The sequence below is a fragment of the Dromaius novaehollandiae genome, chromosome 5 (genome assembly GCF_036370855.1).
Source record: "Dromaius novaehollandiae isolate bDroNov1 chromosome 5, bDroNov1.hap1, whole genome shotgun sequence".
Lineage (NCBI taxonomy): Eukaryota > Metazoa > Chordata > Aves > Casuariiformes > Dromaiidae > Dromaius > Dromaius novaehollandiae.
In genome coordinates, this window is record NC_088102.1 from 37,229,676 (window position 1) to 37,255,566 (window position 25,891).

Consider the following 25,891-nt stretch of genomic DNA (forward strand, 5'->3'; position numbering starts at 1 on the left):
CCCCCTAACAATTTAAACAATTTAAAGCTGTTAATGACAAAAATACGAGACATATTTTAGATATGCATAATATATTTGCCCACAAAATGTGAGATATAAAAGATACAATCATATCTTTTTCATATATATAAAATAAATAGTATAGGTACTACGCAACATTTACTGAAAAAGGTATCAAATACATTTACTTTTGTTTTCTAAAATCGGAACTTTGGTTCTACCTAATCTTCAGAAGACAACGGATTAGTTGACAATCTGATGAACTCCCTAAGGTTGCAGTGATTTTTATCAAATAATGATTTTATTCACTGCATTATGACTACTATACAGAGTCTACATTACGCTGGGCCATGGAGCTAGTATTATTTTAAAGGAAATATCAACATCACATCTCTGATTTTTTTCCTGAAGGTCTCTTATCCAACTACAGAACAAATATGACCCTGTTTGATGTATGTGAATTGATGAGATCACAGCCTGAGCAGCACAGGGTGTATGAATTACATCTGAAAACTGTTCATTCATATTAATGAATGGGGAAAATTTTCAGTCAGGAAGAAACTACTATTCCTTTGTTAGACTTGTTTTGGGTATTAAAAATTACAAGCTGACACTACAAAATGAGTAAGAAAGACATTCAAGGTCACTTTCAGTCACCATTCTGTATTTAAATTTTCAGACATTGATGATAGCTAATAGCTGCTATTACATCCTGATTACTTTACAGTACAGGCACTATTTGACGCACTTAAACTGAGTTTTATAGATGTATTCAACTTTTTTTTTTAATTGGTCTCTTCCTGTACAGACCAGTATCACTCCCAAAGACACTGAGTTCATTTTCAATGAGTACAGCAGAAGAAAATTGTGTAAAAGACACTGAGATGTTTATTGCTTTTAAACAAACAGAAGTCCTTAGCAGACTATTATTGTGCATAGACAGCTTCATTTAGATTAACAAAAAATCAGGAAACTACACAGAGAGTCAACTAATCTTGATATCAATCAATGTAATTTTGATTATATAACTAAAATTAAATTGCAATCATAAGCACTGAACCCCTATTTAGATATGAGACAAAATTATGGCCCCTTCAAACTATTCTCAGGCTTTTGAATTTTAATCCTAGTGGAGAAAATACTGTTGAAAATAAATCAGAGAGGGGAAAATGACTAGCAGCAAAACACACGAGAAATCAAAAATGAAACTTGGACTTTTCCAAACTTTCACTCTAAACCTAATCTACTAGCCCATGTTGAATCCCTTACATTTCTTGAAGTAGTGTTTTAACTTGCATGACAATGTCTCTTTGCAAGCACTCGCTATCAGAATGCTCTCACTATAAGCAGCAAGATACGTTCACTGAGGTGGAGCACCACAGTAATATAGTAACACTACTTCTGAGAGCACAGTTACATCTAGAGAAAGTATATCCACACAGCAGAATATTATGCTATGTAACCATAACTACATTTATACCAAAGAAGATTCTCACATCTGGAAAACTATATGGAGTCCCACATGTTTTTTGAGAGTCTGGTTCCACACTTACATATCTTAAAGCTCTTAGCCAAGACATATGGAGTTAATTTTATGTTAATGACAGGACAATTCACTGATTACAGAAAGGAATTCAGCATCTGGTGTGAATGAATGAGTAAAAAATGAGTGCAGTGAGGAAGATCATCTTGTCCTGCCTTTCTTTTTTCCTTTATTCCCCACTCCCAGCCCCTAAACTGCAATTTTCCTTTCCTCCTCCAAGTTTCATTTTTCCTTTTTCCTTTTATGAGGAAAGTCATGCGGCTTGTATTGACAATTAACTCGCAGAGGCAGAAGCTAATTACTTTGATTATTACAAGGTGGGGAGATTTAGGGCCTAAGGCCAACAGGGAGGGGAATGACTCTAACAGCTATGGAGTTTGAGAGCGTTTGGTAACTTGTGGGCTTGTATTCTTCCTGAGCGGCAGGCCTGCAGGCAAAGCAGATCAAGTAAAATATTATTTATTTTTGTACCGTCTTTGTCTCTTCCTTCCTTTGGATCATTTTATAAGATGTGCTTGCAATGAAATAAGGAGAAAGTATTTAACATGTCTCTCAAACAAAATTATGTTTTAAAATAATAAAGGCTTACTGTTTGCAATTAGCCTGTGCCAAAGTCATTTAAGGAAAAACATACGGAAGAAAAGATATCTCTTAAATGGCCATGAGTCACCTACTGGTAACGAGCAGCAAGAAATTTATATTGAAATGAAAGCAGAAAGGCTGTTGTTGAAATCAGGAAACTGAGTTCTGGAAAACATGCAACACCTAAGCAAAATAAAGGAGAAACAGCTCACACCAAAATTAGTTGTGCATTTGCAACCAAATGAGTGTTGTAACACCCGGGGTCCCATAATACAGTAATTGTATTAGGAGTTTCCAATTGTACATAGTTACCAGAAAAAATTTTCTCACAGTTAATTTTAATAGTTGAATACCAGAACTTGGAATCAATAATAAAGGTTTAAGATGACACTAGATTCTACTTCTCCCAAGCTTTCATTGTCCTCACTGTAAATAATTTACAACTTCTATACAGAAAAAAATACTCAAAGATACATCTTTAAAAGCCACAGGACATAAAAGTAATGTAACAGAAAATGCAGAAACAGCCCTCTAGACTAGGGAAAATGAGCTATTAGGTCTGGTTCCCATTAGAAACTGGAAAACCTTTTAATTGTTTTGGCTAATTTTTAATAGGACACGTAGTCCTATTCATTTCCAAGGCTTTTTACTGTTAATGATCAAAAAAACTAGTTCCTAGTCAGGAGTTTAGGAGCCTGCTAATGACCTTTTCTGTTTATGTGTGGTAGTTTTTCCTACACTTGTGGCCCTTCTCCACCTTAAGATTTCTTGTTCTCTGCTAAATTCCTGGGTGACATGCATCTATAGAAAAAAATCTTACTGCATGTGGTAGGAATGCAAACTTGTAGTTAGCTATGGACAGGCCTGCTGTGACTCTAGGCTTGCCAGTTCAAAGCTTTAGGATTCTTTTCCATGTCTACACAGCAACTGAGACCAGATATAAGCATGTAGAGAAAGCTAATAATTCAGGATTATTATTTCTAATTATAGTAAATAATCATAAAATGGCACACAGTAAATGAAGAAACACTAGAAAGCCAGGACTACTTAAGGACTCATGTAGCAGGGAGAAATTTATATTTTGATTATATTTATATATACATTTTTATATTTATATTTTGTGTTTATATTTTGGTGCCAAAAGTATCTTATGATGCTTTATTTGCTTGAAATAATTCACTTTAGTGCTTTAAAGTTAATTTAGTTATATTTTTACTGAAATGTAGGGCTGTAGCAATCAATTCTAAAGTAACTGCTCTCTTCCTGGTAAAATGCTCCTTTTCAAAAGTACATTAATCTACTGAAATAACATTCTGATTTTTGACACAGAGGCACTGGAAGTTTTTTGCAAGTATTAGTTATTCCTGACTGCTTAATAGTTTCTCGAACACACAGCTCTACGCTGTTTTGAGAAGGCAACTTTGCCTTGTATCTCCACATCAGATACTCAGGTCCACACGCACCATCAATTGCAAGGCCTCACCTTCATGGAACGAAGCACCATGCACTTGCCTAGGAACAGTACGAGCGAGTACTGCTGCGGGACATTAACATGCTGCACACAAAAACAGAGACATCATGTCATTGTCAAAAAACCTCTTACAATTTTCAAAAACACTAGAAAGACAAAGTTCCTTTGCATCATGAAAATCATTATTGGTATCCATAACCTGTAAACTGACTTACATTATGGGGATATATCCTTATGAGAGCCATGCAGTCATTTCTGCAAATTCCCAAGTGCCCAGCAAGCTATGTTAGGATTTCAGTGCTTGCTTGTTTGCTTTTAAAAACATTGTGAGAAGAGAGTACTTCCTCTGCAAGGCTTATTTCAGAAGGTAACAAGAGAAACTGTAACTAGAATAGATCATAAACATGCTTTCAACTCAGTGAAGCTGTTACTGGAGAGGACAGTAATTAGTACGGATTGGGTGGCATTAAAAATTAAGACAGGAAGCTGAACAACGGATAGAGAAATTAATGGCTCCTTGTGCTACAATCATGATTCACCATCTGGTGGTACTGTGCTTAAGTCCAGTTTGGGGGATTGGGGGAATTCTGTATTGTTTCAGAAAATAAATAAATCTTTACAAAGGCAGGAAGGGGATTCCTGAGCCACACAAAAAAATCTTCTGCTTACACTCTTTTCCTCCATCTGCTAGCCTTACTCCTGCTAGTTACATTTTCCATTCTCTATTTTTTTCCACTATTTGTGCACGGGAAAATGAAAAGGTCTGGTAGTCAGTTTTCTGTAGCTGCTGCTAATAGACAGAAAGCAGAAGGGACAAAAGTATCTAGGCAAGAAACAGATGAGAACACCAAGAAAAAAAGGAGAGGGGATATTAGTGAGCATCTGGTAACATCACTGACTGAAGAGAAAATTAAAACTTGTAATATCAGGAGCCATCAGAACCACAACATCAGAACCACTGTGAGGCTCACGAAATCATTTTTCAGAATTTCATAAATTGTCTGGGGAAAAATAAATTTAAAAATACTAGGAAAATTCAAAATGAAAATAAACTTAATTTTATTAATAAATTGAAAATTTAAAAAATACTGAATTTTTCTCTTTTTTCCAACAGACAGAAGTCTTAGCAGAGGGAAATCAAAAGGGGACATAAGTTTACATAATTTTGCTCTTATTTAGAGTAGCAAAAGACACCAAGAAAAGAAAGGGAAAATTGTGAAGGAGAGACACTTTAATTGCAGCAGTTTATTTTTTTTGTTGTTGTTTTTTAACAGATAGCCTGCAGGTCATACATGTGAAAATAATTACAAGTTCTTGCAGGCAAAACTAATTTAAACATGCATATTTTAGTCGTTACAAGGAGCTATAATACTTGGTTTTATTTTTTCTTTCTCAAAAGTATCCAATCAATTGCTTGTGGTTTGAATGGGCAAATAATGCAAGACTGCACTTCTTCATCTATGCCACACCCTGTAGACTTGAGAAAGTGAAAGCAACTGGTTGCCAGTGGTGACAGAAGTAGAAAAAAATAGAAAGCTAACATATCTTTAATAATAATTTTCTTCTCATTTGATAACATAGACACTAAACTACATTACTCACAGCTATAGAATTATTGCATGGTGTTGCACTGAAATATAATGAAGGGTTTTGGTACACTAGGATGTAATGAAGAGGTTTTGGTGGCTACAGGTATGGATTTCTTCTTATAAGTATCTGGATAAAATTTTATAATTTTTAAAGGTCCAAAAAGCTTAATTTTTGAATTGTTACAACATGCAAGTCATACTTTTTAGCTTTCATTTTCTGACGCTTATTTTCAAGTTCAGCTTCATTTCATTGTAACTTTTGATCTACAAGTTGCATAATATTTTCTAAGTGCCTGCATATTAGAGCTGAAATTTTCACACGTGGGCACCAAAATCTGTATTTGTATGTCTTCGCCAAAGTTTCAAAGACCTAACTTTAGGAAACAAAATTTGAAAATGTCACACACATCTGAAGTTCCCAAGATTCCTATCAGACAGCTATCTATTAATAAAAACAAATCTGTAATTAAAGATTCTTCTACATAATTATTTCTCACAATTGCCTATACACGCATACATGCATCTGAGGAAAATCATTACTTCAAATGATCTATTTTCATTAACTAAAGCAAGTATGGTATTTATAACCTTTAGATCCCAAACAGTACTGAGAAGACTACATTCAAATGTAAATAGTTAAAATAACATATTTAAACTCCTTAAAAACTGTATTTGCATTAGCATGGTGGCTCTTTTTTTCATTTTAGGTGCTAATACAGCATAAGATTTATGTGGGATTTATTTCTGTGTGTTCTAAAGGAAAGCTAAGTGAGTTTTGATTTACTGTTACAATGTAAACCCAAATATTTCAGCAAATGATTTACTTATGAATAGTAGGTTTTCCACAGCAAACCAAATGGTTGACAAACCAATAGCAAAGGAAATTGTGAATATATTATGTATGATATATAAAGAAAAAATAAATTAAAGGGTAATAGAAATTATTTTTAAATTCCATTTTAAATTGAGAACTATTTTTCTTATTTCAATAATCTTTTACTAAAACACCTGGGATTGTGAAACTGTGACTAAATCTGTTTAACTCTGACTTTACTAGAACATATAACTATTCCACATTAAATAAAAAATTATATTCAAACAATCCATTTTTGCTGTCAAAGTTATAAAGAGGGTTAAATTAGTGGCTGGGAAGTACTCCTACATAAGCAGCTGAGTCTGAAGTTAAATGAATTAATAAACCAAATTTTGACAGCTATAGTCTCTTTTGCAGGTGCAGAGAGATATTTTATTTGAATTTACTTTCTTTTGTTCAGTTCAATACTGTTTAATTTGAATTTGAGAAACTAAACAGAAGCTGGAAGAACAAGAAACTTGTTTTCATCTTCTGATGCTGAATAAAAACAAAAGAAAGAAGAGACGTAGTATTCTAAAAGCCTGGAAACTCTTGAAGCCATTGGATCTGCTAACTGTAGATAACGTTTGCTGTTATCAGGAAATCTGTTAGTTTTAAACAGGGCTAACCTTTTGCTGAAAACATTTAAAAAGTCATAATGAAACTCTAAAATCTTACTCCATTCTCCTCCTCCTAACTATAAACAGCGTTTGTAGTATTCTGGTATCTCTTGCCCTAAAATTTATACCTTGGTTTTGATTGTATGGTGTATTTGACTTGTGTATATCCTATATAGTAAAAAATTTTATTAGTTAAGTTTCAATGCTTCTAAAATGCTACTGTCTTGCTACTGAATTAAAATCTGGTTTCCATCCAAAAGCAGCAGGACACAAACTCCTAGTAAGAATCTACAAAGGAAGAAATTTTGCTTGCTATCTTTAATAGCACAAAAGGTAAGAACTAAGAGTCTAAATAGACATATATTAAACTGTGTAATTAAATCTGCATAGAATATATTTTCTTGGCTAGGGAAAAAAGGTACTGAATTAGTGTTGTGGGCATATTTAAAAATCAACATAACCTAGTAGTCACTAAACAGTAAGGTGCAACTGATCTTTAGGAAAATAGGTAAAAAGTTTAAGAATAAAAGAAAATTAAGCCATAATATTAAAAAAACTTGATTTAAAAAATAAACTAAGCTAAAGTCTCTGATTTTTATCACTTTGAATTTAAAATCAATCCACTCCAAGGATGTCAACAGATGTTTTAGAAGAATTCAATTTTTCTAATTTCAGACCAGTTCAATATTTAGCTCATCTAAGCTGCTGCATTTGTAGATAAAAAATAAGCATTATACTATACATGAGACACTGTATAATTTTTTCTCTCATTTCTAAAATCTCCCTCAATTGTTAGCTCTGGTTTTTAGAGCACTTGATTCCATGTACTTTCACTTCTTATTAGGTTATAAAAACAAACAATTCTTGTTTGCACACACTGTACATATGTGCAAAAACAAGGCACAAATTCCTGAACTGGTATTTATGATCTATTATACTAAGACTTCCATTTTCTGGCCTCTGCAGAAGGTGCAGGACTTCTGCAAGTAATTAGGTTATTTAACATTCAGAAGGAGTTTTTTAAACATCCCATTCAGTGTTTTTAATTGTTTGTTATTAAGCATCTAACAGATTTCATTTCATTCAACTATCTTCCTTGAATATTATTAAGTTATGGCTTTAATTTTCAGCAAAGCCAATAGAGTCAACAAAAATGCCTTGATGTGGTTGCAGCTGTTTTCTGTTACAAAAAAACCCATTTATTTTACTTTTTTTGCTCATGTTGGCTTTTATTTTCCAAGAAGTAGATACAGGGTAGCATGACGGGGCCGCAGTACCCTATATATCAATTTTAAAACTCTGTAACTAAGTACCACGAGATTTTAAGAACACTCACAGGTCAAATATAGAATATAACTTATTGGCTGAACAGAAAATATAAATAGGAATAAACCGAGGGCATGGAGATTTGTTTCTTTGTCATATAAAACACTTCACAGCAAGCATTGAAACACCAATAAAAGTAACATGTCCCTCCAATAAGGAAAACAGAGAAACCACAAGCACATGATCGACATGACCCACATACTTAAGTGGCTAAAAGTCCCTAAAAACAGCAACTTGCCCAATGAGCAGGAAGCCATGAAGATTCAGAGAAAACAGCTATTGCCAGAAGCCTAAAAAAGGACAAAATAATAGCTTATGTATTAAGGAGCTCAGACCATACTGCCTGCCATTCTCCAGGGATATCTTTTCAGGTGATTCTTATTTAATGGCCCTGCCTATCAATAGCAGCAGGTACCTCTGAATACTGAATTCTTGCATATAACATGTATGTCTGTGTACTGTAAACCTGACCGGTGATATATTATTGGTGACAAAAATATTCTTTCCTAATATTAGAAGTTCGACATGAAGGAAGTCCTGCTATATATGCAATAACAGGATACAGAAAAAAGATGTGTTCTGTAGTGAAGACAGATAGGTAGTGTACATTCAGTTATCCGAGTTAAGGGAAAAAAAACAGTTTTCTTTTGTAAATGTAGCCCTCTTCCTAAGTACTTACTAAGTATTTTTCCTAGTAACAGAATTGTACGAACACCTACTTTTAAATAACAAGACCTATAAGGCTTAGTTTTCGTTACCCTGTAGTTGAAGTTCATTTCATAAGATTAATAAAAAAAGCATATGCTGTACTGGCAAATGCAGTCATAAAAAAACAATGGGTCTGGATGTCTCTCCAAAAATACCAGGTCTAATACATTTCAAACTATGGATTTTTCTTGTTTGAGCTTTTAAGTGTTACAGTTCAAAGAAAAGGCTTGCTTTGTTTTTCTTTTTAAACAGAAGCAAATATTCTTGTGAAATCACGGCACTGCAAAAGTCTAGAACTTTAACAACACCAAAAATTACAAGACTTGAGGGGAAAAGAAAGGGAAGTTGGTAACACTTGCAGTTATGTGAACTGAAAATACAGAATCCTAGTTCACAACAGCAGGACTATTAAATCCTTTAAAAAGGAGAAAGAAAGCAAATTCCCATTTACTGCTCATGAAATATTTCTGACCCTTCAATTCACAACTTGAGTATTCATAATCACTGAGGAACACAGTTTTAAAAGCTGTGAAATTGTCATTGCTTTTTAGAGAAAATCTCTGTATATGAGTATAGATAAACGAGCAAGAATGTGGGTGGTTTCGCCACATCTAAGTCTGTTCATGAGAGGTCAGAGAAAGAATTGATAAAGATTTGGGGGCTTTTCGTGTCTGGCAGAGCTGGCTGCCACATGGCAAGTGCAGTCTCTATAGGGAATGTCAGGTTGCAGCTGTGCTTGTCAGTGTGGGCATATATTCTATGGAGTGCTGAAAATACATTTTTAAAAAAGAAAGAGCATAATGAAGAATATTTTTCTTTTCTAAATAATGGCAGGGTATTTTGAAATGAGATACCTGCATCTGGCTCTTCTATTTGCATTCAAAACAAAAAAATGAAAGCCTTTAGGAAGAATGTGACGAAGAGCACTGCCCCAGGGAAAACATTTTATTTGGAGTTTCAAGCCTGTTTGTACCCATTCTAGTTTTGGAGAGGAAAAAAAATCCTTTCTGTAAGTATGAGAACATGAATTTAACCTTGAAATATTAAAATATACATTACCAGAAAATTTACATTTACGTCATGTAACAATAAAAAAGCTAAGACGGTGACAAAACAAGTGCTTATCTATTTATTATCTATTTATTATAGATTATATATTTATTATATATTATTTAGTGTTTGATAGCTGTTCTCAAAAAAATTAAAAATGCAAAATGATAGAATTACTCATTTTCTGTCTAACTAGAAAGGTCACTCTTCAGTAGGACTGAGCTATTAAGGTAAACCTGAGCTTTGACTGCTTATTAACACTCTCACAGTTTTTCCTCAGGCTTGTATATCACGTATAGCAAATGTGCAACAGTACCAATCACAATACTCCTGCCAGACTGATAAAACTCCTATAGCATTATGAGTGAAACCCATGTATTTTATGACCTTGCCAAACTAGAAACAGCGTAAGTTTTATACACAGGGTAGGAGAACTAACCTCCCTTGTTTTCCTTGGGGCAATGCTGCAATTCCTTAATGTTCTAATTGTTCTAATATATGCTCAGAAGCATATATTGTTTATACATAATAAGCAAGAAGGACTTTACTTACTTTACAGAGACAGATACTCTCATTTGATATGGAAACTATGGGCCAACAGATACATAATGCAATGATGCAGCACGCATGTTGCCTTCTCTCTGCATGCTCCTTAACTGGTAAACCCACACCTGGTAAATAAGAGATAACTATCTGTTTGTAACTAGAAGTAAGGATGGCCTTTGACAGGTAACACAACCACACTGGGCAGGTTCCTATACTTACTCCTCATCATCAAGAAGAATGCCAAAAGCCAAGTGAAAGATGTACAGGAAACCAGATAGCTTAAAAAAGTTTAGACTTAAGCATAAGTGTATATGCTTTTCTGCTCGAGGGCCAAAAATAATTATGTTGTCCATGTAGAAATCCAAACAATTTGTAACAGAAAAAAGGCTCATATTTTAAAAATTATCTTGATGAATTAGGAATTTTTTAACATTTCAATTTTTCACCCATTTGCTGCTAAACATGCTCATAAATAAAATGTAATTCAAAACAGCTGTGTAAACACTCATTTTAAGAAGTTTTACATTTAGGGAAATTAAAACAATGCTAGAAACAACAAACACACTACCAAAAAGTAACATGGTAGGTACAGCTGTGTGTAGAAAAGTTAATTCTTTGCAATTTGAAACATATAATTGCTATAAGAATAGCTAAAATATGTATTTTTTTAATGCAGGTTGTCACAATTCAACTAATACTTATTTTAAGTCAGGATAATCCCACTGACTTCATTAGGCACACCACTGCACAGAAGTGGAAAAATAGGCTAACATTTTTCCTAGCAAAAGATATGAAAGCACCAAAAGACTCATGTTTTTCACAAGAAAGTTGTGTAAAATCATCATGCATTTGGGATACAGGTGACTCTACTGGAACCGAGTCTGTCTTTCACCCATGAAGTCAAAGTTCACATGTCACGCATAAGATCTGAAAGATTCATTTACAAAAAGTCTGTGTGATCAAATTACAAGGTCAATGGCTTAAACACAAAGCCCTGTGCACCCCAGTTGCTTGGAACTCTCTTCCCTGCACACTGGAATTTTTTTGCCCAGTTACTTTCATAAAAATAACAACCAAAGTTCACAGCTGTGTTTCTGACGAGAATTAATGATGACATTGTTGGTTTTACAGAGTACTACACTACTCTCATTTACGTGGAATCGCAGCTACTGAATCAGTAGGAAATGGCACAGTCAAGTATTTGGTGTGCATCTTCCAGGCACTTGGCAGAAAGCTGCTTATTCATTTTACCAGTTTAGATAGACAGTTCCTATTGAAATACATTGAGAAAACAATGGATTATACTTTGTGAAATAAAACAGTAGAAGCTTATGGCCAACGAAAAATATTTAAAAGTCTCAACTTCTTTAACCAAGGACATTCAGTGCTAAACTTGATTTTTTTTTTTTTTTAAGCAAAAAGCATAAAGTGTAGCAGTGTAACCTCTACTACATGTGATCAGGCGTGTGTATACCAGCTTGGTTGTGCAATATGAGAGCTATATATAAGTGCTAAAATGAATGAGTTTTAATTAAGATAGACACATTGTGGGTCTGAGTAACACATGGATATTCAATCCTTTTTAGAGATGTCAGAAATCCATTCTTTCTGGAATGTTAAGAATAAATTATTGAGGATCTCAGTGATCTGTCCGCAGGAGACATGACCAGCTTGTTCTTGCCCTGTGGAATCTGTTCACTTACATGTCCCCTTACGGTGCTAAGCACCACTTGATATGAGAATTCTTTTCATGGACCTGACGCATTTGATGCAATTTATGTTTTATTTTATGTGTTAGTGGAAGTATTCATATAGGTCATTCACTTCTGGCTTTACATGGGTCTATTGTTTGGTGGTGCAATATGCTATTAATCCCCAAGCCATTAAAAGAAAGATGGACGATGAAGGGAATAACAAGAGGAAGGATAAGACCAATGCATTTTGGTATTTTCCCAAGTCATTCTTGGAAAGGCAGATTGAGGCACTTCAGTCTTCCCAGTCAGAGCTGGATGCCTTAAGAACTAGGTCATGATGTTTTGCACCTTTCTAGGCTTGCTGTTTGGCCCCCAAAAGCTTCGCTTTCCACACGTTCTAGAGCCCAGTTTCAACACTAGCCAAGGACAGTACTGCACTGAATCTATTCTGTAGCCTATTGAGGATGGATGGCTTTCTCTTAGAAAAGAGATGTAGTTTGAAACACCAAGGTGATATAGAATTAAATTTAGTTCTCCCACTGCTATGCAAATATTTGAGCCATAAGTTATATGGAATAAGTAAAAGAGATCTTCCTTGTTTGAAATAAAAATGTTTTAAATATGCCTAGCTTCAGAGTTTCTAGGTTTTAGATCTTAAAAAGACAAAGGTGCCTGTCAGGAGTCCACGTAAAATACCTAAACTCCAGGGAGGGTGAGAGTCCAGGCAGATTTTTTTTGCTCTTATCAGTTAGCCCTAGGCTATTCCCAGCTCAGTAAACTGGCTGCTTTGAATATTATTCTAAGCCACCTAATCCTCCCCTTGAACCGTAGAGAAAGTCCAGAAGTTAAAATACATTCACTGGATCCAGCTTTAACTCATTTGCCCAAGGTTGGAGAGCAGAGAGTTGCCCTAGCCACTGAACATACCTTTCTTTCATGATGTCCCTAGGGTTTATTTGGTAGATATTCATAATACAAGGATCTTAAAAAAAAAAAAAAAAAAAAAATCACTAATGACAAGGAATCAGTGATTTAAGTCCATATATGGAGGGGGAAGAGGGGAATGAGTTTGTGAGGATGCATGTATATACACACCATGCACCTAATCAATTAATTCTAATCATTTATTCGCTTAGTCACAAAAACAGAAATATCAGGATGAAAACTAAACAATAAAATATTAAGAATAAATTAGTAAGTGAAGTGGATGTGAACAATGCAAATTCCTATTCTGCAGCACTAGGTAGTCAATTATATAATAAAAACATCCCCAACCTTTGACTCTCAGACATGCAGAGAAAATCTGGATGACAGTGTCTCCCAAAACCATAAAATAGACCCATATGTTCATGAAAATGAACCATATGGAAAAATCTATCTTTTAAAAATATCCAGGAATAATAACCAGACTGATCAAAGAATTTTAAACATTTACATAATGAGAAACTTCAAATTTATTTTTCTCATTACTTAGAAAAAAGTTCATGCTCAAAACTTTAGGAGAATACTGTGAAAAAAATCAGCAGTGGACATTGGCTAGGACATTGATATAACACATATAATGACATAAGAATAAAAGGACAGCTTCTCTTCTCCAAATGAAGTCCCTCTACTTGACATGAGCAGTTACTGGCTGAGAGTTCTACCAGCAGGTGAACCAGCAGGTGCCTTTTGGACAGCCCTTAGGGTTGAGCACTTTGCTAAGCGCCTGGACATACAGGGGCATGCTGTAATGAAGAGGAGAAAGAAAACCTTGTCCTGCTCCAGGAGTTTACTCCTGGTTATAGCTATAGTATTAAACCGTGCCTGTCTGAGGTTAGACCACTGTGTAAAAGGCACCAACAGATCTCGGGACAAAGACAGTCTTATAAACTAATATAATCAGGGAACTAATGATCCATCTTATTCCACCTCTTATCTTCACCCAAAAGTGAACCTGATCCTAAGTTTTAAAAACATCTGCGACCATTCTGATGCTGCTGTACATTAAAGAAGTTTAACCTGCTAAACTTCATTTACTTCCAAAAGTTCTACATACAATTTCTATTATGTATGAAATAAAGACCAAAGACAGTGTACTGATACGGGGTAAAGCATGCTGATCCTTCTAGTTTCTACCCCTGGCTTGTTTACTGAAGTTTTTCTGTTCAGCAGTTCACTGAACTTCAGTCTATCTATCTCAAAAATGTAGCTGCTACTATTTATGGGACAGAATGAGGCAGTCAGAAAGTTTGACTAGACAGCTCTGAATTCCTTGAATAAAAAATATTATATGCTAAGAAGAAAAAATGCTAATATGGGCAAACTATGCTGTATTGTAATATGCTCAAAATGAGAGAAAACACACACTTCTACAGATCACTTTGCAGTGCTGTGTTTTTGTTCATAAAGTGCTTGCAAAATCAAGACTACAGCAGAAATTTTTAGAGTTTAAGAAAGGCAAGCAGAAAAAGTCAAAAATGAAGAGAATATTGCATTGTATACTTCTTTTGAAAGGAGAAATTAGAAACAGCAGGACTTTGCAATGTATTAAATGTTACATTATTTGAACATTAAAACAAAATGCTTTTATCGAGAACAATATAATGGTGAGACCACCATAAAAAAAATGGAAAGATGAGTAAATATTGATGAACTGAGCTAAACACAGAAGAGAGGACATATTTAATAAAAGTGAAGGAATGATTAATTCAACCTGCTTGATTATTACTGCCTTAATAAAATATTTCCTATAATTCAGGAACATACACTTCTATACTCATTCTCTCATCACTTACCTCACACAAAGAAAGATAGTTAACATAAGCAAATGGGGTACTGCCTATTCATCAGCACACATCTTCTAATCTCTGCATATGCATTGATGCAGACAGCTGCTTTGTTAGTGCAGTTCACTGAATCACTTATTGTTATTTAATCCTGACTGCTATATATCGTACAAGTGCCAAATTACCCATGCAGGCCCTACTGTACAGTACATGCCTCACACTATAAAAGTACAAAACTATAATGAAAATGTCAGCATTATTAAACATACTAAAACCATTCCTAAAGATGAAAGCCAAAGCTAGCTTTCTGAATGTAACTAGTTCGCACATTTTACAATACTATCTAAACACAACATTGTAGTTTGAAAATATGAACAATTCAGATGATAGAAAATACCATGAGGTAATACTGTGGTGCACTATTGTGCCTCTTGCACTTACACATTTTGGTAGTCCCGTAATATAGCTGCAAGAGCCTGAGTAAAGCCACAGACAATATCCAGATGTGAGATTCTACGCTGAGCCTTTTAAAGGCATCAAGGAACTCACAGCTTAATGAGGTAAAGGGCAAAAGGTTTTAAAACACTTTTTTGCCTTTATGATTTCAGCTTGTTCGAAGGGTTGTTCAGCTGTAAGATCCTTCAGAACCACTACAGTGTGGTCCACTTCAGTTTGACCCTTGTCTATCACCCTTTCTGCTCCCGCCACTCCTTTGACAACCCCCTACACCTAAGTATAAAAGGAATTCTAATAAAGCAGCATTAGTTCTACCTACTTGTATTTCCCTGCTTGAGGGAAAATTTTTCTGTAAAATGCAGGACTTTTAGGCTTCCTATAAATCCTATAGCATTTTACCTAACATACTTTCACAATATTCACTATTGCTTTAAGATAGTAAAATATTTCTCTTGCAATCTTTCATTTGCATCTTACCCTCAGCTGAAAGCAGATCCTGTAAATCCTATCATACAATTGCATGAGTTTTGCAAAGACTTGAACTTTTAAGCCACCTAGATGCATTTGAAAACTTCACATCCAATCTGTAGATCAGATCCAACATGACAAAAGAACTTAACTGTCTCACACAATCTGCTTCTTGCTACCTGCTTTCCCAAATATCCTATCTAACCTCCTGGGTTACAAAACTGAAATGCTGATTTTATACATGTATATCCAGTCATGTTACTGCCAGTCTATCTGTGCACGAATGAACTAGAATCAGTTCCAATCACCTGACTGGCGTGATGTCGATCACATCATGTGATACATCAGCATCCTGATTATGCAAAAAACCATACTGAGCACGTGGCAGGGAAGGGGCTATGGAGCTATTCAGATGGGGATGAATAACCAGACATGCAGTCCTCCACTGTTTCTCTAACAAGCTCACAGCCATCTGAGTCAATCAGTACCTTTTCTATCTGATACTAAAACGAAACTGAGCTTACATGGACAAGCTTAATTACACTGCTTCTTACTTTTAAAGAGTCACCCACGAAGCTAGGTTAGAAAGCACCTCTGGAGATCATCTGGTCCAGTCACCTGTTGAAAGCAAGGCCTTAGATTAGGTTATCCTGCCAAACCAAGTCTTGACTATTTTCATTAATGAAGATTCTACCAACTCTCTGGACAACCTATTCCAGTGTTTAATTGTTCTCTGCTTGAAGAATTTGTTCCTTATATCTAGACAGAATTTCCCCTGAAGCAGCTTGGGCCCATTGCCTCTTACATTCATGTGAGGAGAGTACCTCCATCTTCTCTATAGCTACCTTTTAGATATTGGAAAACTGTAACTAGATCCTTTTGCATCTTCTCTTCTCTACACTCTCCTACACTACCCAATTCCTTCAACCTTTCTTTGTACGCCACATTTTCCAACTATCTGTGCCAGAAGCACAAGGAAGACTCTCCATTTCACATTTCATCTAACACCCCGTTAATTAATTTTCCTTTAGCAGCCCCCCACTTACTGTCTTGGTGTATTATTATACCAGTTTAACAAAACATGGTTCATAACCACTTACATCCTACTCCGGGCTCAACAAACTTACTATATCCTTCACTACTGTTAAATAAATAAATAAGTCCCAGCCAATTACTGAGTTATGTAAGATGGATAGCAAAACAAAGCTTTAAAAAAAGAAAAAAACAGACATTTTAATGTAAATTATAAGTAAAAGGAAAAAATAAAGGAAGCTTATCTGAGTAATTTTATAGTGCAAATTATTATCAAATTAGACACTTACCAAGAATTTTAGCACAAAACTCCTCTCTCTCAAATACATCTTCCTAAAGATACGTCTTCCTAATTGTGTCTGGATTGCCATCCAAAGGGATGACAGCAGCAACAGAGAACTCAACCTGGGCTAGCTAGCATAGCATCTATTCAGGATCCCAGACAGCACTTGCAGTCCATGCTAAATCCATTCTAATTGCAGTTCCATTATGAGGAACAGTCTCACTGCTGCAGTCTAAGTACTAGTATTAAACTACAGTCATACCTCTGGACTGCAGCACAGACAGTCCGAATGAGAGATGGCAGAGTGTGGTACAAAAAACATTCTCTATTGCATCAGTCCATACAGAAATTGTGTACTTCTGCCTGTATCTCCCAACCCTCTCAGGACAATGAGTCTTTTCTCTGCCAGCCTTGCTGGTCACTGCCCTCAAATACACTCTCTTCCCCCTGCCGACAGTTTAAGGACAGCTGAATTGCCAAGCACACACTGGATTTGTGCTAGTTATCGTGCCAGTTCCTGCAGTGTATATGCAAGTGACTCAAAAAAGCAGCCACCTCCTCCAGTTCATAATATTTCTTCTTCAACCACAAAGAGCAAGCCCCAGATTGGAAGCTAGGAAAAACTCGAGGTTTTAGAAAATGTCTAAACTTATGATATCTGCACAGTAAAACCAAACTAATGCTTGCTGTATGCCATCATGAGATGCAAGTAAAGCATATAGCTCAAAGATTATTTTAATCCTCCCAGCTTTAGGCTAAAGTTCTTGTTTTATTCCTGAAATTTAGTAGTATTCCTACTACTAAATGGACTTTTTCAAAGTCATTGTCCTTACTGCTTTTCCCCCAACTCCTTTTTTTAAATATTAGTGTAAGAATGAGAAGTTCGTCTTACTGACTACAAATCCTGTGAATTTATTTTGGCAATAAGAGGGTTACTGGATGGACCTTAGTAGACCAATCCTTCTGTTTAATGAACCAGGAAATACCATCCTGTAATAAGTTTGATTTTTTTCATAGGTGATTCATTATACAACATTAAGGTATTCACACTGTGAAACCAATTCCGCATCTCAGGTTAAGTTAACACTGCATATCCTGAGCAGCAACACATTTTTAAATTTTACTGAGGCTTCATGACTGCTCAAAGAATCAAATCCATATTTAATGCTTTCAAATTCACCAGAATGAGAAAAGGAATAAGATATAATACATCAAGGAAATAAATTTACTTGGCAATGTTATATAACTGTTAACACACCATGAAAAAAATCTCTCTGATAAATTACACTACACAGTACAGGTTGATCTATCTTCATTTAGTTAAAGAATGTTTATCTTAATTCTCTCTTTTTACTGCCTGAGGTTGTTGCACATGCACTTCCAGGTGACTGTTACTAGATTGCCTCCAGATGTACAATTGCTTGTATTCAACATGTTACAGGTACACATGTACAGGCGACCCAAGTAAACTGTAGCCTCCCTGTAATAAGTCTTGTCTGGCATATGCACTCCAGGTCTTTTAACAAGTAACTGCTATGAGGATAGCAGTTTCCTTATTAATGCTGTCTCCCACACTGTGAGTGCGTCTAGCTCTGACCTGTGTGACAGCTCCTTCTGCCCATTTAGAAAGTTAGGCATTTTGGAAATGTACATGAAAAGTCAACTGGGAGACACTGCAAGAGATCACCTATTCCAGTTCCTGGCCTTCCAGACCAGACTACCTATCCTCATGTCATTTCTGATGTAGCACTTGTCTAACCTCTTTTAAAGGCCTCTAGTGGATGAAGGTTCCACAAAAACACTAGCTATTTATTTTTTCTTAATATCTAACTTGATTTTTCCTTCTTCAAATCAACCACTATTGCTCTTCTTTTCACTATGAAAAACTATTTGTTCCCTTCCACTCTGCAGAAGGGCGTACTTGAAGACTGATACCACATCCCTCCCAGGCTTCTCTCTTTCATGCTGACTCAGCCCAATTCTTTACATTTTTATTTAGGTATTTTCTAGATCTCTGATCCAGAGGTCTAGAAGTTGTTTGGTGCTGTCCTCTGCACTCTCTCCAAATGGTCCACACCTCTTTTAAATAAGGTTCTTGTAACTGCAGGATTCTAGCTGAGGCCTCACAAAACTGCATAGAGCAGAAGGATTACTTATTTTTTCATATATCACAGCATGATGTCGCACATTTTTGCATCATGATATTGATGACTCATGCAGTTCATGATCTGCTATAAACCCCAGAAACTTTCCACCTATACAGTAATTCCCCTTTGTATTTGTGCAGTTATTTTTAAACACGGCATCTTACACTTGTTCTTGCTGACCACATTCTAATTCTTTAGGCTATTTCTATACGATCCCCATTTTTAAAGATATTGACAATTTCTTTCAACTTCATGCTATCAATTAATAAGTGGACCGCTCATTTCAATTTCTGGGTAAAAATAAATATTGTAAAAATATTAATAATAAAACATAATAACTCAGAATAAAACTGAGCCAAGGATAAACCTCTCTGGAGCCACACTTCACTGACATTTTGTCAGCGAACCATTAATACTTCCAGCCACGTTATGTAAATAGATTTGAACCCAACTTAAATCTATTCTTTCTATCCACATGGCCTCTGCCTGCTACTCTGTCACAGGAAAAAGTCCTTTGGCTTGACATTATTTTTCTTGAAAAAAAATCCATGTTTGCTGTTATGTCCTTGTTATTTTTCAGGAGAAAAAATAGCTTGACTACTTATTGCAAACAATTTCTAGCAAATTAAATTGAATTAACTAATTGTTTCTTTTCTCCTTATTTAAAAAAAAAAAAATTACTACCATTTCCAGTCTCTCAGTAACCCAACCATCTTTAATTTTAACCATTAATATTTCTTCAAGCAGTATTTTAAGTTTGATGCTGTCCATTAAATCCAGATAATTTGAAAACATCAAGCTTATTTACATGATCTACCTTCTTCTTTTTTCTTATTACAGAGATCTCACTTTTCTGATACTGGAAATAGAAAGGTTAGCACTGCCTGTAGACAGAATTTTTCAGTGATGGTGGCCATTTCAGTGATGTCTCCTTTTACTACAAGGAACCTCTGAAACACATCTTGCTATCCTGGATGTACCTGTCTCATTAAACTTCATATGAGCCTTAGCCTTCCTGAAATTAGCTCTTTAAACTCATGGTTTTCTTTTATATTCACCGTTATTAATCCAACTTTATTAGCCCTTTATATATGCTTTCTGCATGCGTTTGAAGTCAACAACAAGCGAGTCTCAATCCTTCCCTTGCAGCTGGATTACCTTCACTTGTGGCCTTACAATTTTCTATTTTTTTTTCTTTTTTCCAAAAAAAACTCTCATTCTACTCCTTTTCCCCCTGAGATCTTACCTACTAGTTCCCAGAGCTTACTGAAGTCTTCCTCTTGACAACCTCTGTTTCTATTTTGCTTTCTTTGCTAAGCACTGAGCGCTATCATTTCACTGTCACCTCAGGCACGTTGCCTTTCATTCTCAGCTGGTTTTTCCCTATTATGTAAAATTACATCTATGGAAACTTTCCAACAAGTTGCTTTCCCCTTCCACATTAAAAAATAGCACTATGACATTACCAAAAAACCTGTCACCAGTATATTCTAAAGCTTGCTAAACTTATTCTGCTGTATACCTTTCTCAACAGACACCTGGGTAATTAAAAAATTTCTTCCTATCACCAAATTCTAGATTATTCTGCCAATCACTTAAACAATGCTGCATCCATTTATGCATCTGTTCTGGTTGCCTGTAGTAGAACCCATTCTAGTCTCATCTTATTTTCCTTTAAACTTTAGCAGATCATTCAAAAACTCTAACTTCCTCTAAATTTTAGATACATATACTTTCTCCTTCCAATTCTTTGGCCTGTCCTTCTTGAAAAGGCTATAGCTCTTTAGGTTAATATTGTATTTATATGAGTTCTCACTGAGTCACCATTTCAATTGTACCACGGTCTTAATTATATATTAAGACTTCCAGATTATATGATTTATTCAGCATAATTCCCACAATAGTATGCTGTTACTTAACATCCACCTATCTGTTCCTCTGAAAATCCACACCTCAACAATTTTGAATAAACCTGTCCACTCCACTTTATAAACCAATTCCCAAGTTGCTATTTCTGTTTTCCTGTGGCCTTCTAGCATCCATTATGCTCCTCACTACTTTATGAACAGCTTGTGAAACACCATCCCATGGTAAAAATTGAGAGTACGCTTGACAACAGCAAACTTGGATAGATTAGTGCAGTGTAGGGGTCATTAGTGCCGATGACTCTCACCAACCATTGCTCTCACCATGTGAGCACATTAAGAATTCCAGAAAAAAAGCAGTTCACCTGCAAGACAAGTGCTTTAGGCTGACAAGTCTCCTAATTGCTCTCAGGCTGGAGTCATCAACCACAACTACCTTTCACTCCCTCTGGAATGCAGATCTGAGATCCCCACAGTGTTTGGTGGGATATGACTTTTCCTTCTCAAATACTGGATTTTCATCTTCACATCCTGCCTGGACAGCATACCTGCTCTTGATCTCAACAGGCAGTTAATCAGAAGTGGAATACAATCTGCCTTCTGAGGAGATCAGAATTGCAATGGCTGGTTTCTCCTGTTACTGCTGATACCACAGACCTCTCTAAGCAGCTGGAATCTTTGCTCTTTGAATGTATTCTGTCAATGAATATACTCATGGATATATTGTAACCTAGTTAATTCCTCTTATAATTCTCTCACTAATAAGTAAGATTTTAGGAATGTGGGACTACTACTATACAGAAGAATACATCAGCATTAATATTTTAACTAATGTACCATTTTATTATGTTCAAGCAGGCTTAAAACATGATAGCTTATTTTAAACATCAGCCATACCTTGACTTTGTCTGCCCTGACACTCCTGTCATCTATTAGTAATGGGAGAGATGCTTAAATGGCTGGAAACACTGAATAGATGAAATGATAGTAAACTACACTGGAAAGTTTTCTCTTAAAGTAAGGCTATCACAGACCTGAGGATACATCATAGGGAACATGCAAACTCATACATGTAATATCAGTTGACATAAATATGGCAGAAAAAACCCACAATTTTTCCATGATATAAATATACCTTTGAGAAACTGTTTTGACACTTCATAATTTTAAAAAGATAGAAAACTTGAACATTTTAAACATGCTAAACAAGAACTGTATCTTGAATTGTATATATTATTACATGTCCTGTTATATAGCTGTCTTACCATCAGTGTGATCTTGCATGCTATAATCAGAATCACATTCAACTCAGAATGTAGGCAAGAGAGATCTAATTAACTCTTAGTTCATGATTCAGCTGTTTTTTTTGAATCAGTAACAGATCTATGTCCTAAAGAGGTATACACAGGCTCTGTACTATGACCAGCTTTCTTCGGAATAAGATATAAAATCAATGTCTTAATTGTACTAGAGAAGTCCCTTGGCACTTAAGCGTACAGGTTTTAGTTTTACCACCTTAACCAAATCCCACAGTTTGGGTAATATTCTTTCTACTTAAATTCTTTCCATAGTTTCCACTGGAAAAGATATTTGCCCTCATTTCCTGTACCAAAGCTGTTGCTGTGCTCTGTTAAAACAACTGTGCTTTAACTCTGCTAACATCTGTGAAGGGTTAAGGGTTTTTTTTTAATGTGGTAAGAGACAATAAAAATGATTTAAAGTGCCAAGCATTAATCTTAAGCAAAATGGGGGACAGTAGGGCTTAAAAGTATTATTTTTATATTGAAAGGGGGGGGGGGTAAACCTTTGTATGTCAACAAATATTGATAAACACATGAATTCGGTAGTGGAAGGAAAGCCATTCCTATCTAACTTGGCTTTCATTTCTAGAAGTGTTTTCACCTCTATTATGCCCTAGGCTGACAACCACTTTTCATGTATTGCAACTACGAAGTTTGATTCAAGATCAGATAAGGTAGGAGTTGATTACAATCACAGCATACCCAATACTTTCGAATACATATATAGTCTTTTACTATTACAAAAAACATCTGCACAGCCTTGCAGCATTCCTCAGCAGCTACTTATTGAGAGATAAATGGGCAAGCATTCAAACATGAAGCTTTCTCTTTGCAAAACACAAAATGAAGTACCATGTTAGACTGACATATTGTAGAAACATCTTCTCTTAATTTATGGTGTAGCAATTTAGAATAGGAAGAATTATTTCTGGGAGAAAGGTAACATTTGCATGTGAAGTATTCCCAACTACCAAAAAACATATTGAAATGCAGCAATAAATTTCATCATATACAAACCTGCCCCCTAAAAACAAGGAAATTTGCCCAAAGTTGAATTAGCAAAGCAGACTGTATCATAAATGGCAGTACACAATTCTATCAGTGTTTACTTTATAAATACTAAAATAAGATAGTAAAAAAAAAAAAAAAACTAAATAGCTATATGCAGAGAATTTAACATTTATCCTAAGTGAACCTTATGATAAAATTTTCACATCAAATCAAACCTCACAACAGATGGATGGAGAGAAAGAAACAAACTCTCATCTCAGAAGTAAGAACAGTATCAGATGTTTAGTTATTCAAGGCATGTTAAGATAGCTTGTTTATTCATATTCAGATGGTCTGAGCACTTGGAGAACTGAACAGTTCAAAAGGCAAATCTAAGACAATTACAGAACTGTTTTTTCTTTCCTTAGTTAACATATTATATATACCCAGAGACCTAACCTGTGGCTTCTGACTTGAGCTTCATCATACTAGAGGCACTCAGTTTGACCTGAACTTCATGTAGCTAACAGAAGTGCTCTCCTAACCCTTAGTTACTCCTCAGTTTTCAGGATATCCAGAAGCATCCTTCTGTGCTCTTGCTGAAATGAAAATTCTGAGCAGGTTATTCAGGGCTTTATCAAGTCAGGTAAAAAAAACCTCCAAAGATGGAGACAGCACTGCCACTCTGGGCAACCTGTTCCACTGCTTGACTGCCCTTACTATGAGAAACCTCTTCCTTTTATCCAGTCTAAACATCTCATTTCATTTTACACCTGTGGTCTTTCATCCTCCCACCATATGGCTCATAGGTATTGCAAGATTGCTATTAGAAGCCTTCTCCTCTGCAGGTGGAATAAGCCCAGCTCCCTCATCCTCTCCTCACAGGGCAAGTGCTTCAGCCCCCAACCACTGCTGTCCCTCTACTTAGCTCACTCCAGTTTATCAGTCTTTCTGCAGGAGGGGGCAGAACTGGACACAGGATCTAGATGCAGTCTAACAAGTGCTGAGTAAATGAGGATAAACACTTCCCTCAATCTACTCGCTCTGCTCCTGTGAATACAGCCCCAGATGTTGTCAAGCTTCTTTGCTGTCAGAGCATGCTGCTGGCTCATGCAGCTTGCTGTCCCCCAGGACCCTCAGGTGCTTTTCAGCAGACGTTACTTTTCAATAAACCACCGTAACAGAAGAAGGCTCAGAGGAGATGGGCAAAAGCCATGTGCCCGTTAAGCTCACGGAAGACTGTAAGGTGTGACTGACCACAGCTGTTGCAAAGAAAGCTGAATTTATCTCCACACAACAGGGACCATAGGGTGGTCTTTGTTTTAAGATAAACAGCTGTATCAGTTGAGTGGATCTACTGGCTGTGTAAATGTTTTTCTCTGAATTAATCAAAAGAGTTTGTCTCCCTGAGTTGGTGACACAGGGGTGGGTGGCTCAGCCCAAGACAGTATAAAAACTGAACAAGTAACAAGAAGAGAGCAGTGGGCTTCAGCTGGTTTCAACCCACATACTCCTTCCCAGTGACTTGGGTCCCTCAGCATCGTGACAGTAAGCATATTACAGGGATCAGTAATAAGAATCATGTTTGTACTGTGATTCAACTGTATGTTGTTATATTCTGTTAAATGTAACTTACACTCACATTGTGTTTTCAATATATTGCTCTTTCACTCTGCTAAATCAAAATTCCTTGTAGCATCAAATATCTTCAAATCAGTAAATCTGGTATCAAACATTAAACCTTCCAGGTGTGGAACATCTAAAAGAACCTCATCAGAGAGTATCGGCCTCTGACAGCAGAGCTGCTCCCCAGCCACTGGTTCTTCTTTCCAACACACAGGACTCTGCATTCGTCCTTGCTGAATTTCACAAAGTTCCTGCTGGCCCATTCCTCCAGCCTGCCAAGGTCTCTCTAGATGGCAGCCCTACCCTCAAGCACATTGACTCTGCCCCCTATTTGCTGTCATCTGCAAATTTGATGAAAGCACCTTTTAGTACTAAACTTTAAAGTCAGTATGCACAAAAGTTGTTCACCTATGTAAATAATACTGCTTCCAGCTTCAGTTTCACTTTGACTAAATAAAATCGACACAATAGTTTCTCAGACTCTGAAGAAAATGTCCATATCCCCTCCCATCTCCAATTAGTAGCTAAATAGTATTTCATGTTCTCTTCTAAAATGATGGAATCTTACACACGAACAAAGCTTTATACACAGATTAAACCAATTCTGAATATTACAACAAAAGAACCTGAAGCTACATTCCTCATCAGACTAGCTGGATTTCTGCCATTCATGCTTACTATACAACACAATACCATTAATTGATGTCACAGTAGAAGAATTTTCCTCCCCTGGAGTCACGTATTCTAGAGATGCTAGTGTTCGGGAAAATACCAGATTCAATACCCCATTTCAAATTCATGTTAATAAAGACTGAAGAAAGGCAAAAATAAATAAATAAATAAATAGCAAATAAAAAAACACAATATAATAATAATCACAGTAATACTCCAAATAAAAAAACTCTCTCTGTAGTTCACTTTCACAATACTTCCCTGCAATATGATGTTAGAAGCAACAATGGACCAAGCCATT

The 25,891-nt window shown here is 35.8% G+C and overlaps 1 protein-coding gene across 1 annotated transcript in view; it reads right to left on the reverse strand.

Annotated features, from left to right (window-relative positions):
* The window catches only part of FSIP1 (fibrous sheath interacting protein 1), an 89,707-nt gene that overhangs the window by 3,771 nt on the left and 60,045 nt on the right, over positions 1 to 25,891 (reverse strand).